A 15861-nucleotide genomic window follows, 5' to 3' on the forward strand; every position below is an offset into this window, starting at 1 on the left:
GCCCCCCCCCCCCCACCCCCGCAGGAGGCCTGCCTTTCAGGCCGGCCACGCCGGTTCTCGGGGGATTTAAAACTGCCTTTGTTGGCGACCGCTGATGCAAGCACTCGCGCGGCTCATTGGACGGTGTTTATCCGTAGCGCAGAAAGCGGGACGGCGGCGGCAGATGCGTATCACCTTCTCCGCGCACTCACTCAGACACACACACACACACACACACACACACACACACACACACACGAGCACTGCCTCTCCTCTCTGCTCCTCTTTGTGGTTATATAAGTGCACTTGGCACTAAGCGACCCCGGTGTCACAGCGAGAATGCAAATTCGACTCTTGTGAGACCAGTCTCGTAAATAACTGCGGTCTGGAGATGCGTCGGAGATGGTGGACAGAGAAAAGGAGAGGGAGAGAGAGAGAGAGAGAGAGAGAGACTGGGTTTGGTGGATGGAAGACGTTGTCTGTGGAGGGGGCGAAGGGGCAGAGGGAAACAACATACAACGGAAGCCGCCTCACGCTGGTAGAGGGGCAAGAAAGGGGGGAGGGAGGGGTGCGCCGCTGCGCCCAAAATAATGGGTGGCTCAACTGTAAATCAGACATGCGCGTAGCGCCATGGCCGGAGACTGCCTGCCCACTGCCAGCTACGCTGCGTGTGCGTACTGCTCGCTGAAATCAAACTTCGAAGTTTCTACGTATTACGTCGCAAAGCTTTACATTAACTGCAGCATCAAATGATGCTTCGTTAAGATAACTGAATTTTCCGTTGGTGCTTCACACAAGATGATAATAATGTTGTACATCTACATCTACATCCATACTCCGCAAGCCACCTGACGGTGTGTGGCGGAGGGTACCTTGAGTAACTCTATCGGTTCTCCCTTCTATTCCAGTCTCGTATTGTTCGTGGAAAGAAGGATTGTCGGTATGCTTCTGTGTGGGCTCTAATTTCTCTGATTTTATCCTCATGGTCTCTTCGCGAGATATACGTAGGAGGGAGCAATATACTGCTTGACTCTTCGGTGAAGGTCTGTTGTAGACAACAAACTTTACTGATGCTGTGAAAGGCCGGCTGAGGTGGCCGAGCGGTTCTAGGCACAGCCGACACGGTAGCTCAGCGTGTTCGGTCAGAGAGCTGGTTCGCCTCTGTAATAAAAAACTGAGTGGAAGGATCAACAAACGAACTTGAAAGGATGTCATGTGGCGTCCGCAACGACCAAATACAACGATCAACCACGAACAAAATGAAAAAGAAAAAAAAAAAAAGGCGCTACAGTCTGGAACCGTGCGACCGCTACGTCGCAGCTTCGAATCCTGCCTCGGGCATGGATGTGTGTGATGTCCTTAGGTTAGTTAGGTTTAAGTAGTTCTAAGTTCTAGGGGACTGAAGTTAAGTCCCATAGTGCTCAGAGCTATTTGAACCATTTTCTTGATGCTGTGAAAAAACTATTCATTTTATCATGAACTCGCTTTCGACTTCTTAGGCTATCGTCCAGTGACAACTGAATGTAGCAAGCGCAGATTTTTTTCTTGTTTTCTAAATTGCTGACCTACTCGTCATCACCGATTTCTTTCTCATTTATGATACGTGCAGGACCTGCCCAGAAATGAAAGTGACAGAAATCGGATCTCGAGACGGATAAGCGTTTACGAAGAAATAGTTATGGCACAGGTCGACCGAGGTATGAGCCATTTGTGTTAGTGTAGTTTCTAAGCAGTGGTCGGCGCAGAGGAAGAACAGGACGGTAATGTGATAGTCCTAGGTACGAGGCTCTACGTAGATCTTCCTATTTACAATTTTTATGTTAGTTACATTGCAAATGAACCGTAATAATGGGCTCTGAGCACTATGGGACTTAACATCTGAGGTCATCAGTCCCCTAGAACTTAGAACTACTTAAACGTAACTAACCTAAGGACATCACACACATCCATGCCCGAGGCAGGATTAGAACCTGCAACCGTAGCGCCGCGAGGTTTCAGACTGTAGCACCTAGAACCGCTGGGCCACCCCGGCTGGCCCGAAATAATGCTGTGGATATTTTCATAGTGTTGTTGTTGTTGTCTTCATTCGAAAGGCTGGTTTCTTCTGTAGCACCACGTTTCGAAAGCTGCTATTCTCTTCTTATCTAAGCTATTTATCGTTCGTGTTTCACTTCTATACATAGCTACACACCATACAAATACTTTCACAAAGTCTTCCCAACACTTAGATCTATATTCGGTGCTCATAAATCTCTCTTCTTCTGAAACGCTTACTTGCCATTGCCAGTCTACATTCGATATTCTCTCTACCCTGCACGTTATCAGTTGTTTTGCTACCCAAATCGCAACACTCCTCTATTACCTCCAATGTCCCGTTTCTTAGTGTAATTTTCTCAGAATCACCTGATTTAATTCGACTACATTCCATTATCCTTGTTTGCTTCCGCTGATGTTAATCTTATAACCTCCCTTCAAGACTCTGTCCATTCCATTCAACTGGTCTTCCAAATCCTTTACTATCTCTGAGAGATTTTTATTTCTTCTCTCTGGACTTCTTTAATTGCTATACCAAATATTTCTTTGCTTTCCTTTGCTGCTTGGTCATTGTACACACTGAATAACATCCGGGAAAGGCCACAATCGTGTCTCACTTCCTTCTCAACCAGTGCTTTCGTTTCATGCCTTTCGACTTTTACAACTGCCGTCTGGTTTCTAAACAAGTCGTAAATAGCCTTTCGCTCCTTGTATTTTACCCCTGCAACCTCCAGAATTCAATGAGAGTATTCCAGTCAGTATTGTCAAAAGCTTTCTCTAAGTCTACAAAAGTCTATAAACGTAGGTTGGCCTTTCCTTGACATACCTTCTAAAATAAGACGTAGCGCCAGCGTTGACGCGCGAGTTCCTTCATTTCTTTGGAATCCAAACTGATCTTACCAATTTCTACCCGGTTTTCCATTCCTCTGTAAGGAATTTGTGTTACCATTTTGCAGGAATGATTTATCAGACTGATAGTTCGGCAGTACTCGCACCTACCCCCACCTGTTTTGTTTGGAATTGGAATTAATTTATTCTTCTTGAAGTCTTAATGTATTTCGCTTGTGTCATACATCTTTCATACCAGGTGGAAGAGTTTTGTCATGGCAGGCTCTCCCAATGCCCTCAGTGGTTTTGACAGTATTTCAACTTACTTGTTATGTTTTGCAATGGTTTGTCAAATTCTTCTGGCAGTATCATATTTCCCATCTCATCTTCAACTACGTCCTCTTCCATTTCTACAATAATGTTAAAATTCATGGTGAACCTTCAGTTGTCGTTTATTTTGCACAATTCGCTTTGCTACCAGTTTCGGTCAAATGACCATTAACAAGCATAAGCCTAAAACGAATAAATGTAATGAATAGAGATTCCACGCTTTACAGGTAAATATAAGGTTAAATAGTGTATCACTTACTGGCGTAAATGGCTGGAAAGTCATACCATAATAAAAATTTTCTCTGTTGAGGCCGTCTTAGTAGTAATTTGTTTTTACAATAATAGCTGTGTGCAATAGTTCTCGTGAAGAAGCAGTAGAAGCAAAGTTAACAACGACAGCTAGTAACACATTGGCAAATGTAATCAGGCAAAACATTCAAGCATACAGTCTAAGACAACGCCATGTCTAAGATAAAAACTATAGTAGATGCTAGCAATAACAGAATCAGTTTAACAAAAGGTACATTAAAATCTTCGGTTTCATGTAAACACTGTACAATAGTGAGGTAGATTGCGAAACTATATAGATAGTTTAGTGAGATAGATTGTGAAACTACAATCGTAAGATATCAAGAAATGCCACCCTGGTGACTTTCGTAATCTAAGAATACATCGTAACTGCCATAAAGAAATCGGCTCAAACCATGGAAAGCGAACTGTTGCCGTCAGATAAAGCCACACTGGCGAATTTTGTACATCACAAAACATCGTAATTGCTGAAAGATAAGTCCGCTAGGACATGTAACTGGGCCAGCAGTGATAGATAAAAACAAAACAGCATATAATAACAATTACACTTCAGCTCACGAAGAATTACGCGTACAATGTGAATAACAACAAAGCTAACCTCACACAGTGTCCTGTACTAAAATACCTTATGACAGTAACCTGCACTGATCTTGAACATAGAATTTAAAACTTTATCACACTTTTAATTCCACGTACCCAATGGAAGATGGGTTAGGAGGGTTTTGTAAACGGTAGATTATTACCATTTTTTTGTATTTTTATCAAAATTACAGACCACCTCTATGAACTGCAGTCTAATACAAACCCTATCAAGACATAGGATATTGGGGCGGGGGGGGGGGGGGGGGGAGGGGCGCTGAGTCGGAAATGGATTTGAGGGCTCATGCCTAACCGTCAGAAGAAATGATGGATGTGAAGAGGAAAAAAATAAAAAATTACCATAGGATCTACGCTAATGAGTCAGATGAGGGCAAGGTGCACACAAATGTAGCCAAAGACCTTATCTTTGATATGGCGTTGTGTTTGACTGTATCATTGGTTAAATCTGTTAATGTGTTACTAGTTGTTGTGAACTTTGCTTCTTCACGAAACCATTGTACACAGCTATTATTGTAAAAAAATTGTTACTACTAAGATGGGCTCAAAAGATCAAATTACTGTTGTTATGATACAACTTTCCAGTCAGTAAGCGACACACTATTAAACCTTTTATTTATCTGTGAACTGTGGAATCTCTATTCATTTGATTTATTTGTTTTAGTCTTGACAATGGCCATTTGGCCGAAACTACTAAAAAGATAATTTTGCAAAATAAATAATAGCAGAAGATCAACCATGAATTTTACCAATTATTTGGCTGCTGAATATCCATACCTGCAAACATCCATAAATCTACAATAATACCTTCAAAATCACAGGCCCTCTACATACTCCTTCTACCTGTCAGCTTTCCCTTCTTTGCTTAGAACTTGTTTTCCACCAGAGTTCTTGATATTTGTACACGTGCCTCTCTTTTCCCCAGACGCCTCTTTAATTTTGATGTACGCAGTTTCTGTCATTCACCTAGTGATAGATGCTTCTTAATCCTTACATTTGACCTCTAGCCACTCCTGCTGAGCCAGTTTGCGCTTCATGTCAATCTCATTTTACATTTTCTTTTTCTTTTTCTTGCATGCTCCATTTTCAGCATTTTTTATTTTATCTTTTCATTAGTAAAAACATATCTCCTGTGTTATCCAGGATTTTTGCTAGACCTTGCCGTTTTACCTATTTAACCCTTTGCTGCCTTCACTGTTTCATCTCTCAAAGCTACCCATTTGTGTTACACTGTATTCCATATCCCTGTTCTAGGCAGTCGTTGCCTAAAGCTTCCTCTAAAATTGTCAACAGTCTCTGATTCCTTCAACTTATCTAGGTCCCATTTCCTTAATTTCCTACTTTTTACAATTTTTTTCAGTTTTAATCTACAGTCCACAGCCAATAAACTGTGGTCTGCCTCTGGAAATATCTTACAATTTAAAATCTGGTTCCCAAGCCTCCGTCTAACAATTATATAATCACTCTGAAACCTTCCGGTGTCTCCAGGTCCCTTCCACGTTTATAGCATTCTTTGATGAGTCTTAAACCAAGAGTTAGCAATGAGTAAATTATGATGTGTGCTATTTTGTCTTTCATTGCTTTTCCCCAGTCCATATTCACCTACAATTTTTTCCTTCTCTTCTTTTTCCTACTATCGAATTCCAGTCCCCCATAAAAATTAATTTTCGTTGCTCTTAATTATGTGGATAATTTCTTTTATCTCGTCATACATTTCTTCCATCCTTTTATCATTTGTCTATCTGTTCTGCGACAATGTGTCCACTATGTTGTTCACCAGGAATACTATTCCTATTTCATTTTGAATTTATAACCCTGTATCCACCTCACCAGAAGTCCTGTTCCTCCTGTCACCGAACTTCACTAATTCCCACTACATCTAACTTCAACCTATTCATTTTTCTTTCTAAGTTTTCTAGCCTAGCTCCCCTTTTAGGGGACCTAAAATTCTACATTTCAATCCGTAGAACGCCAATTTCGTAACTCCTGATGAAGATTTCCTCCTGAGTAGTCCCCACCTGGAGATCCGGATGCGGGACTATTTACCTCGGGAATATTTAACCCTGGAGGATGCCGTCATCATTAAACCATACAGTAATGCTGCATGTTCTCGGGGAAAATTGCGGCCGTAGTTTGCCCTTGTTTCACCAGTTTGTAATACCAGCACATCAAGGCCATTTTGGTTGATGTTGCAAGGCCAGATGAGTCAATCAGCCAGAATGTTGCCCCTGCAAATATTAAGAAGGCTATTGCCCCTCTTCAGAAACCTATCGTATGTCTGGGCTCAGCAGATGCTCCTCCACTGCAGTTGTACCTACGGTACGACTATCTGTATCGCTCAAGCATGCAAACCGCCCACTAACGGCAAGGTCCATGTTTCACGGGGATGTGGAATATTTTCATAAACGTCATGAAATGGAAAGGGAAAGGAAAATCTGGGGTTGAAAATAAAGCCTTTCGTGCAGAATAACAAATTTCTTCTGTTAACTGACTCGTCGGAGAACAAACAAATCTCAATTGTATGACGAAATTTCTCACTATGAAGAAGCACTGCCATCGTGTAGTATTAAAGTGATTTCTCCAATCACGAAATGTAATCTGATGATGTCTGTTTCTGTCACTAGTTAAAGAATTTCGTTAATAAGCCTGAAAAGTGCTCTTAACTCTTCTACCGAAAAAAATAAATCGCATCACGAGAAGACTGCAACAAAATACTTTCCATTTGACTTCACTAACTATCCTCACCAATATTTCGCGACATCGTGCGTTACGATTGATCTGCAGTCAACCTGTGCAGCCATAGACAACCTTTTATGAATGTAAAACAAGTTCCTTTTTCTACAGAAACTTTAGAACAATCATGAAATTTTAAAAATGTAGCCTTCGTGATGTGTACAGAATGTCAAAGTGATTACTGTTTCCCCAGTGCTTACAATGAAGTCATCATGTATGCGCTAGAACCTCTTCCTGGAAATTTATTGCAGTTACAAATTTTCTACAGTCTTTCCTTTGCAAGTCTTTTATGGAAATACTGATGAAAACAGTATATTGGGCATTATTTCGGTTTATCTCCAGCGTAAATTACGTAAAGATAGGGGATAAAAAAGGAAAAAGAGGGTTGTGAATGTGGACTCCCCATGAACCCCATGAACCTCGGGTTAACATTATGTACTCCATCCACTGCGCCAACCGATGGCTAGAAACTAGCTAACATATGTGGGTTATGCCTTACCCGCCCCATGCCAAAAATGATACTTTCTTTCTAAACCATTGCCAATCTCGAAGTCCCAAATCACTTTCAGTTCTGGCCAATATGTGAACGAAATTGGTGATGGCGAGTAGACGCGGTCCCCTTGTTAGTTCATAGATACATACAGGACATTTCAGGACCTCACAGACAAACTTTGAGATACGATAACTCACACAAAGACGATGATGTTTTGTTAAGCAGCATATTCGTTTTGGTCCGCCGTTTATGAGTTATGCGTACAGTCCTGCGCAACGCACTTAGGGACTTACGGCGCAGCTCCTAGTGGAGCTGTTATTCTGTGGAGTCGTATCAGCCTTCTCATTTAGCTTGTTTTGTTGTAATACTGTACCTCCAGTGGCTTTCATATCACCAGTGCTGTATTCAGCTTGTGTTGTTGTAATACTGTATCTTCAGTGGCGTTCTGTATTCAGCCTATGTTGCTGTAACACTGTACTTTCACTGTCGTCCAACTTGCTAGTCCTGAACTCAGGTTTTCTTGCTGTTTGTATTCAATGAAATACGGAGTGTATATTTGATGAGCTCACTGATGCCATTATATATTACGGTGAGCAGAGGGAATATGGGGCAGCAGCTATTCTTATTAACGATTATCGGTTCCCTAACAGAAGACATCCACACCAAAGTACCTTTGCTGCAAATCATAGATGCGCACAAGAAACAGTAAGTTTGCTTCCTCAGAATTTTGGTGCTGGCAGGCATGACGTGCGAAAACCAGATTTTGAGGATGAAGTGAACCGTATAGTTATCAATTGACCTTCAAGCAGCACTCAGGCTATATAGTCCATGCTATGGGATGTTACGTATCTGTCTGGAGAGTATTGCAGGAGTACAGCCTAACGCATACGATCATCAATGAGTGCAGATATTAGGACCAGCTGATTACCCACATCGTATGAAGTTTTTGCAGTGCTTCGTGAACCAGGCAGTGAATGATTTTGTCTACAACACACATGTTTTCTTTACAGATGAGTACATCTTTACTCTTGGCGGGTATTTTAAACGCAATAACAGCCACATCCGGAACTATGAGAGCCCACATGCGGTTGGTGTTAGACCTCTCTATGAACCCTCTGCCAGGCACTTAAATGTGATTTGCGAAGTATCCTTGTAGATGTAGATGTAGAAGGTTCCCCCTAAACATGAGGGTGGGAGTTGTTGATAATCATCTTCTATGGCCTGTAATACCGCCACCATGATTAAATGGAGCAGCTTACTTAAAATTTCTCCAGACCACACTTCCGGAACTGCTGGACAATCTACCGCGTGCTGTGCGTTGGGGCGTGGTGGCGTCGAGGCGTGGAGGCCGTGTCGAAGCACGTCGAACACAGCTAAATCTCGATTTTGGGGACTATTTGTTGGGAGAAGGAGAACCTTTCGCTTTGCCAGCGCTTTCGTTTCACCTGAAGCCTCTTGATTACTTTCTCTGGGGATATATATATAAGATATAGAAAGCTCCCATTCAAAGCACCCATTCAGCAAAATTCTATAATCAATTATTAAATAGTCAACACCCAAAATAAAACCCATGATCTAGAAAAAATCAAGAAAAATCTTAATGAACTAATAGCAAATATATATACGGCCTAAGATGAAAAACTTACTGTCTTTGGAGATACGTCAAGAGTAATGTTTACAATACCCCAATCGTCACAACAGCTGAGCTGGTAACCCGAATCACTGATGCATTTCACCAAATGACCCAGAGCCGAATGGTCATTGGTGCGAATGTGAGAAAGCATGTATAGGCCGGATTATTTGAATCATTGAGGTAAATTGCTGTCAGAGTGTTCGTAATAATAATAAATAGTAATTTTTGAGCAGTTGTGGTCACTCATTATAATAACATAATAATACATGGTAATTTTTGAGCAACTGCAATCACTCATTACTAAAATCTCAAGGAAGCATTTAATAATACATGTTCCTCAATAAAAATTGATCGTCATCATGTGACTTTTTTGAGTCATCAGTCTCCTGACTGGTCTGACACAACCCGCCTCGCATTTCTCTCCTGTGTCAGCCACTTCATCTCAGAGTAGCGCTTGCGACCTTCATCCTCAACTATTTCCTAGATGTAGTTCAGTCTCTGTCTTCCCCTACAGTTTTCACCCTCTGCAGCTCCCTCCAGTTCCATGGACGTTATCCCAGATGTTCTATCGTTCTGTCCCTTCATATGTTCCCTTCCTCGCCGATTCTGCGGATAACCTTCTCATTCCTTATCTCTTATTAATGCATCTAATTTTCAACACTCTTCTCTAGCACCTCATCTCAAATGCTTCGATTACTTCTTTTTAGGTTTCCCCACTTTCTATGCTTCACTACCATGCAAGGCTGTACTCCAAAACGCACATCATTAGAAACTTCTTCCTCAGATTTAGGCCTATGTTTGATACTAGTAGACTTCTCTTGGCCAGAAATGCTACTTTTACAAATTCTTATGTCCTCCTTGCTCCGTCCGTCATGGGTTACTTTGCTGGCTAGGTAGCAGAATTCCGTAACCTCATCCACTTCGTGATCATCAGCCGCGATGTTGAGTTTCTCGCTGTTCTCATTTCTGCTGTATCTCATTACTTTCGTCTTTCTTCGATTTACTCTCGGTCCATATTCTGTACTCATTAGAATTCTCATTCCATTCACCGTATCCTGCAGTTCTTCTTCACTTTCACTGAGGATGCCATCAGCGAATGTTATCATTGATATTCCTTCAGTTTTAATTTTAAGCCCACTCTTGAATGTTTCATTTATTAGTGTCACTGTTTCTTCGATTTAGAGACTGAACACTGAGGGCGAGAGACCACATCTATGTCTTGCATCATTTTTAATCCGAGCATTTCTTTCTTGGTCTTCCACTCTCTTTGTTTACTCTTGGTTCTTGTACATTTTTATATTTCCCTTATTTCGCTATAGCGTTGCCCTATTTTTCTTAGGAGTTCTATGTCTTCTATACAGGCTCCTGTTTCATCTTTTATCAGGTCATCAGACAAGTGTTCCCCCTCATAAAGGCCTTTCCATTTATCCACCCTCTCCTCTGCATTTAACAGTGGAATTGCCATTGAACTCTTAATGTTACCTCTCTTGCTTTTAATTTCACCGAAAGTTGTTTTGATTTTTCTATACGCAGAGTCAGTCCCTCCGAACATCATTAGTTTTCCGATTTCTTCACATTTCTCATGAAGCCATTTTGCCTAAGCTTCCCTGCACTTCATACTTATTTCACTCCTAAGTGACTTGTATTTCTGTATTCCTGAATTTCCTTGAACATTTTTGTATTTACTTCTTTCATCGATTAACTGAAATATTTCTTCTATTACCCATGGTTTCTTCGGAGTTACCTTCTTTGTACCTAAGCTTTCCTTTCCATCTCCTGTTATTGCCATTTTTAGAGGTGTCCATTCCTTGTCAACTGAACTGTCCACTGAGCTATTCCTTGTCGTAATATCCATACCTTCAGATAATTTCAAACGTATGTCTCACTTCCTTGCGTATTGATTCTTCCTGACTAGTCTCTTAAACTTCAGCCTACCCTCCATCACTACTAAATTGTGATCTGAGTCTATATCTGCTTCTGGGTACGCCTTACAATCCAGTATTTGATTTCAGTATCCTGGCTGACCATGATATAATTAGCTGAAATTTTCCCTCATATCCCGTCCTTTTCCAACTATACTTCCTCCTTTTGAGATTTCGTACAAAGTATTGGCTGTTATGGCTGAAACTCAACTAGTCTTTCTTCTCTCTAATTCCTACTACCAAGCCCATATTCTCCCGTAACCCTTTTTTCTACTCCTCCCCTTCTCCAGCATTCCAGTCCCCCATGGGTATTAGACTCCCTTTTCCCTTTACGTACTGAATTACCATTCCAATATCCTCATATACATTCTCTATCTCTTCATCTTCAGCTTGCGTCGTCGGCATGTATACCTGAACAATCATTGTCGGTGTTGGTTTGCTGCCGATTCTGATCAGAACAACCCTATCACTGAATTGTTGTTAGTAACACACTCTCCGCCCTACCTTCCTATGCATAACGAAACCTACTCCCGTTATACCATTTTCTGCTGCTGTTGATATTACCCTATATTCATCTGACCAGAACCGAACGAGGCGGCGCATTGGTTAGCACAATGGACTCGCATTCGGGAGGACGACGGTTCAATCCCGCGTCCGGCCATCCTGATTTAGATTTCCGTGATTTCCCTAAATCGCTTCAGGCAAATTCCGGGATGGTTCCTTTGAAAGAGCACGGTTACTTCCTTCGCTAATCCGATAATACCGATGACCTTGCAGTTTGGTCTCCTCCCCAAATCAACCCAACCCATATGAGCAGAAATTCTTATCTTCTGTTTCACTTAACTGACCCCTACTATATCTAGATTGAGCCTATGCATTTCCCTTTTCAGATTTTCTAGCTTCCCTACCACGTTCAAGCTTCTGACATTTCCCTTTTCAGATTTTCTAGCTTCCCCTACCACGTCAAGCGTCTGACATTCCAAGCCCCGACTCGTAGAACGTTATCCTTTAATTGGTTATTCGATCTTTGCCTGATGGTCACCTCTCCTTTGGCAGTCCCTCCCGGTATCCCAATGGGGGAGTATTCCAGAATATTTTGCCAATGGAGAGATCATCACGATATTTTAAATTACAGGCCACATATCCTGTGGATACGCATAATGTGGCTTTAACGCAGTGGTTTCCATTGCCTTCTGCTTCCTCACACCATTTATCATTGCTGAGTCTTCCACTTTTAGGAGCAGTTTCCCACCACAAGGACGAAAGACCGCCCTGAGCCTCTGTCCGCTCCTCCGTCTACTTTGAGACGGTCATTGGCTAATGAGGGAAACTTCTTATGCCGGAAGTCTTCCGCATGTTTGCCTGTGATATCCTGGAACACTCTGTGTAGACCACACAACCCACTATCTCTGTCTTGTCGAGGTTTAAAACCACTGTGGAAGTCACGTGACGCAGAATAAAATGCCGAATTTCTGTCAATAGCTCTGTGCGAATTGGAGCTGGCAGCTGTACTTTATCTCATTTATAGTTGCCGTCAAACATTGAGTTTAGCGACTGAAGGGCTTGTTGTAGTATAACTGATGCAGTAGTAGGGCGCTTTCTCCGAAATTCGCACGACTAGTGCGATTATAGTGAGCATCAGTTGCACGTCTTAGTATCTGACAGGATATCCAAAGAGATTCTGATTGTACGGTACACCAACGGCAAGACACAATCATTGCTTTCACGGCGAGATATCAGTGATAATATTACCGATAACAGCATCACTCAAGCGAAGTTATTAGTTTTCCGAAATTCTTCAACAAAGAAGACAAAACAAATACTCCTGAATTCGATACAAATAGATCTGTCGATAGGAGTAACTTGGAAGCAGGAATCTTTGGTGCAGCAAAGCAGGTTAAATAGCTAATGATAAGTTTCCGGTCCAGATAATATAACAATTCGGTTTCTTTCACTATATGCTGATAAAATAGCCCCATAAAGGCTACAACCGCTCACTCGTTGAAAGATACGTACCAAGCCTGGAAAGCTGCACAGGTCACACCAATAATCAGTAAAGGAAATAGGAGGAATCTAATTAATTACAGACCTATACCACTGACTTCGATTTACAGAAGGATTATGGAACGTATACTGTGTTTGAATTATCTTCAGAAAAAGAGCCTACTGATATACAGTCAGCACGAATCCCTGTAAAAAACAATGTCTTCAATTTCTCGAAGTAATGAGAGCTGTCGACAGGTGATTCAAAACTGATTCCACATTTCTAGATTTCCAGAAAGTTTTTAACACCGTTCTTCGTATGAGACTTCTAATCAAAGTACTTGCCCATGGAGTTCCGCTACAGTTATGATATGGATTCGTGATTTCCTGGCAGAAAGGTTACAGTACGGAGTAATGTATGGAATGTCATCGAGTAAAACAGAAGCGATGTCCGGTGTTCCCCAAAGAATGTAGGAGAAGACAATATTAGCAGCGCTCTTAGATTGTTTACGGATGATGCTGTGATTTACCGAATAATAAAATCATCACAGAATAATAACCAGTTACAAAACAGTTTAGACAAATTGTCTATATGCTGCGAAAAGTGGAAATTATCTGTGAATAAGGAAAAGTGTTAGGCCATCCGCAAGAGTACGAAAAGAAATTCGCTGAATTTCGGTTAGACGATAATCTCACGAATCTAACTGCAGTAAATTCAATTGGAGGCTCAGAGATTACAATTATGAGTGATTAAATTGGAACGATCTCATACATAATCTTGTGGGGAAAGTAAACCAGAGACTACGATTTGTTGGTAGAACATTTAGGAAGTGCAACAAGTCAACTAAAGAGACTGCGTACACTACGCTCGTCTTCCCTCTTCTGAAGTACTGCTGTGAGGTGTGGAACCGCATCAGCTGGAACTGAGGACACTAAAAACGTTCAAAGAAGGACAGCTCGTTTTCTATTATAGCGGAATAGGGGAGAGAGTGGTACAGACGTGATATGTGAATTGCCGTGGTAATAATTAAAACAAAGGCATGTATCGTAGCGGCGGGTATTTTCGCCGAAATTCAATCACTATCTTTCTCTTCCGACTGCGACAGTATTCTGTTGGTACACAGGGAGAAATGATCGACATGATAAAATAAGAGAAATCAGATTTCACGTATCGTTCGAGAAAGCTAGAGAAGTAACTTGACGTTGCTTCGATAACCCTCTGCTAGGCACTTCATTGTGAGTTGCAGAGTAATCGTTTAGATGTAGAGATTACATCACTCCTTAGCTTCAGTCTGAGAATTTACTGACTTATTCTCCAAAAATGTGTCTGCAAATCGGTGTTTTTTAAAACAACTTCACCTGTGGAACGAAATACGAGGTTTCTCAAAAGGTGCGGTACAAACTGTGCTATGGCTTCAAACTTATTAAAATATTTACACCATGCTTGGCTTATATGGCGCACTATCTCACAAAGTCTTTATGCCATTCAATCCACGTCGACATGTGAAACCTAGGTGGCACAACATACAGTCCGCAGTCAAGCTCTATCCACATTGTGTACAACGTATCCGCAACGACTGTGGCAAAGGCAGCAACGATTCGGTTCTTCAAATCATTGATGTGGTTGACAGGCATTTGACACATTCTGTTTTTTATAGACTCCCCACAGAAAGAAGCCCATCGGTGTAACGTCAGGCGACCTATGAGGCCAGGAAATTGGACCACCGCTGCCATTCCAGCAATCTGGAACGCCTGGTCTAAAACACGTCGCACAGTATGAGTCCAAGGTAGCAGTGCTCCATCTTGTTCGAAAACGACTGTATATTGGTCGTCAGCCACTTGTTATAACGCCTACAGCTACAGCATATCGAGGTAATTGATTGAATTAAGTGTTGTTTTGAAAAAGAAATGATTCCCACAGAACAATCATCCATCAAACAACACCACACATTGATCTTCGAGCTGTCATGTACCTTTCCCGTCGCACTATGAAGATTGGTTGTGCACCGGATGCGAACATTGTGTGTGCTTACCAAACCACACACGTGGACTATTGCTTCATCGGAAAATGCTAGGTTCCTTGGACAATTTTCATCTCCCTCTAAACACTGCAGAACATACGCAGCGAATCGGATACTGATTAGTTTGTCGCGTCGTTTCATTACGTGCAACACTTGCAGTCAGTTTAGATACAAATGTAACTGTTTCCGAAGGACCCGGTACACGGTCGCTCTAGTTAGTTGCAGCTTCGGCGACGCCCTCCGAACAGACGTCTGCGATAAACGTTGAAAAGCGGAACTTATCCGATCTGTGCCGGCTTCATTCATTCCAAATCATGCTTCATGCCAACGCCATCTGTCTGCATAAAATTCCTATACTACCGGCGTATTGAGTCCGTGCGAGTGGTTACTTCCTTTAAATCTGCTTTTCTAATTTAGTCTCAGTAAACCATTCCACACAGAGCCTCTTCGTGAATCATTGTCACTATTCTTCACTCACGACAACCTAAAACATACACAAATCAAATTTTGTGAGTTCGTCTGTCTCACAAACCAAACATGGTGTCAATATCTTAATTAGTTTCGGCATTATAACTAAAACACACTAAAGCTATAGCGCACCTTTTGAGACACAGCGTGTTCCCTTTTACCTCCTCACACAATCTTTCGATGCAACCAAATAAAGTTTTGCCACTGTAAGAAAGAAACCTATACTTTTAACCATATGTCGTCTGGAAAAGGAACCGCCACAAAGTCAGCTGACCGAGATGCTAGTTTCAACATAATGAGGTCAAGGGCGATCCGTACCTTTAAGGTCAACGAGACTCATACAGGTGCGGCTGGTGGAGGGGGTTCACGAAGCTGAGTAAAGAACGACTGAAAAATTAATCTGGCTGTCTGTTTTCTCGTTTTCCTAATAAATGGCGCTATTAAATCTCACCTGTGATTCTTCCGCTATCCCGACCGCGGCCGGCACCAGGCTCCATTGCATCTATCAGGGTTTCGGTGATTGGTTGAAAA

At 41.8% G+C, this 15861-nt stretch overlaps 1 protein-coding gene across 1 annotated transcript in view; it reads left to right on the top strand.

Annotated features, from left to right (window-relative positions):
• LOC126455958 (forkhead box protein L2-like) overlaps positions 1 to 15861 on the top strand; it is a 63996-nt gene that overhangs the window by 38320 nt on the left and 9815 nt on the right. The gene's annotated exons all lie outside the window — the stretch shown is intronic.

The sequence above is a fragment of the Schistocerca serialis genome, chromosome 2 (genome assembly GCF_023864345.2).
Source record: "Schistocerca serialis cubense isolate TAMUIC-IGC-003099 chromosome 2, iqSchSeri2.2, whole genome shotgun sequence".
In the NCBI taxonomy this organism is placed as follows: Eukaryota; Metazoa; Arthropoda; class Insecta; order Orthoptera; family Acrididae; genus Schistocerca; species Schistocerca serialis.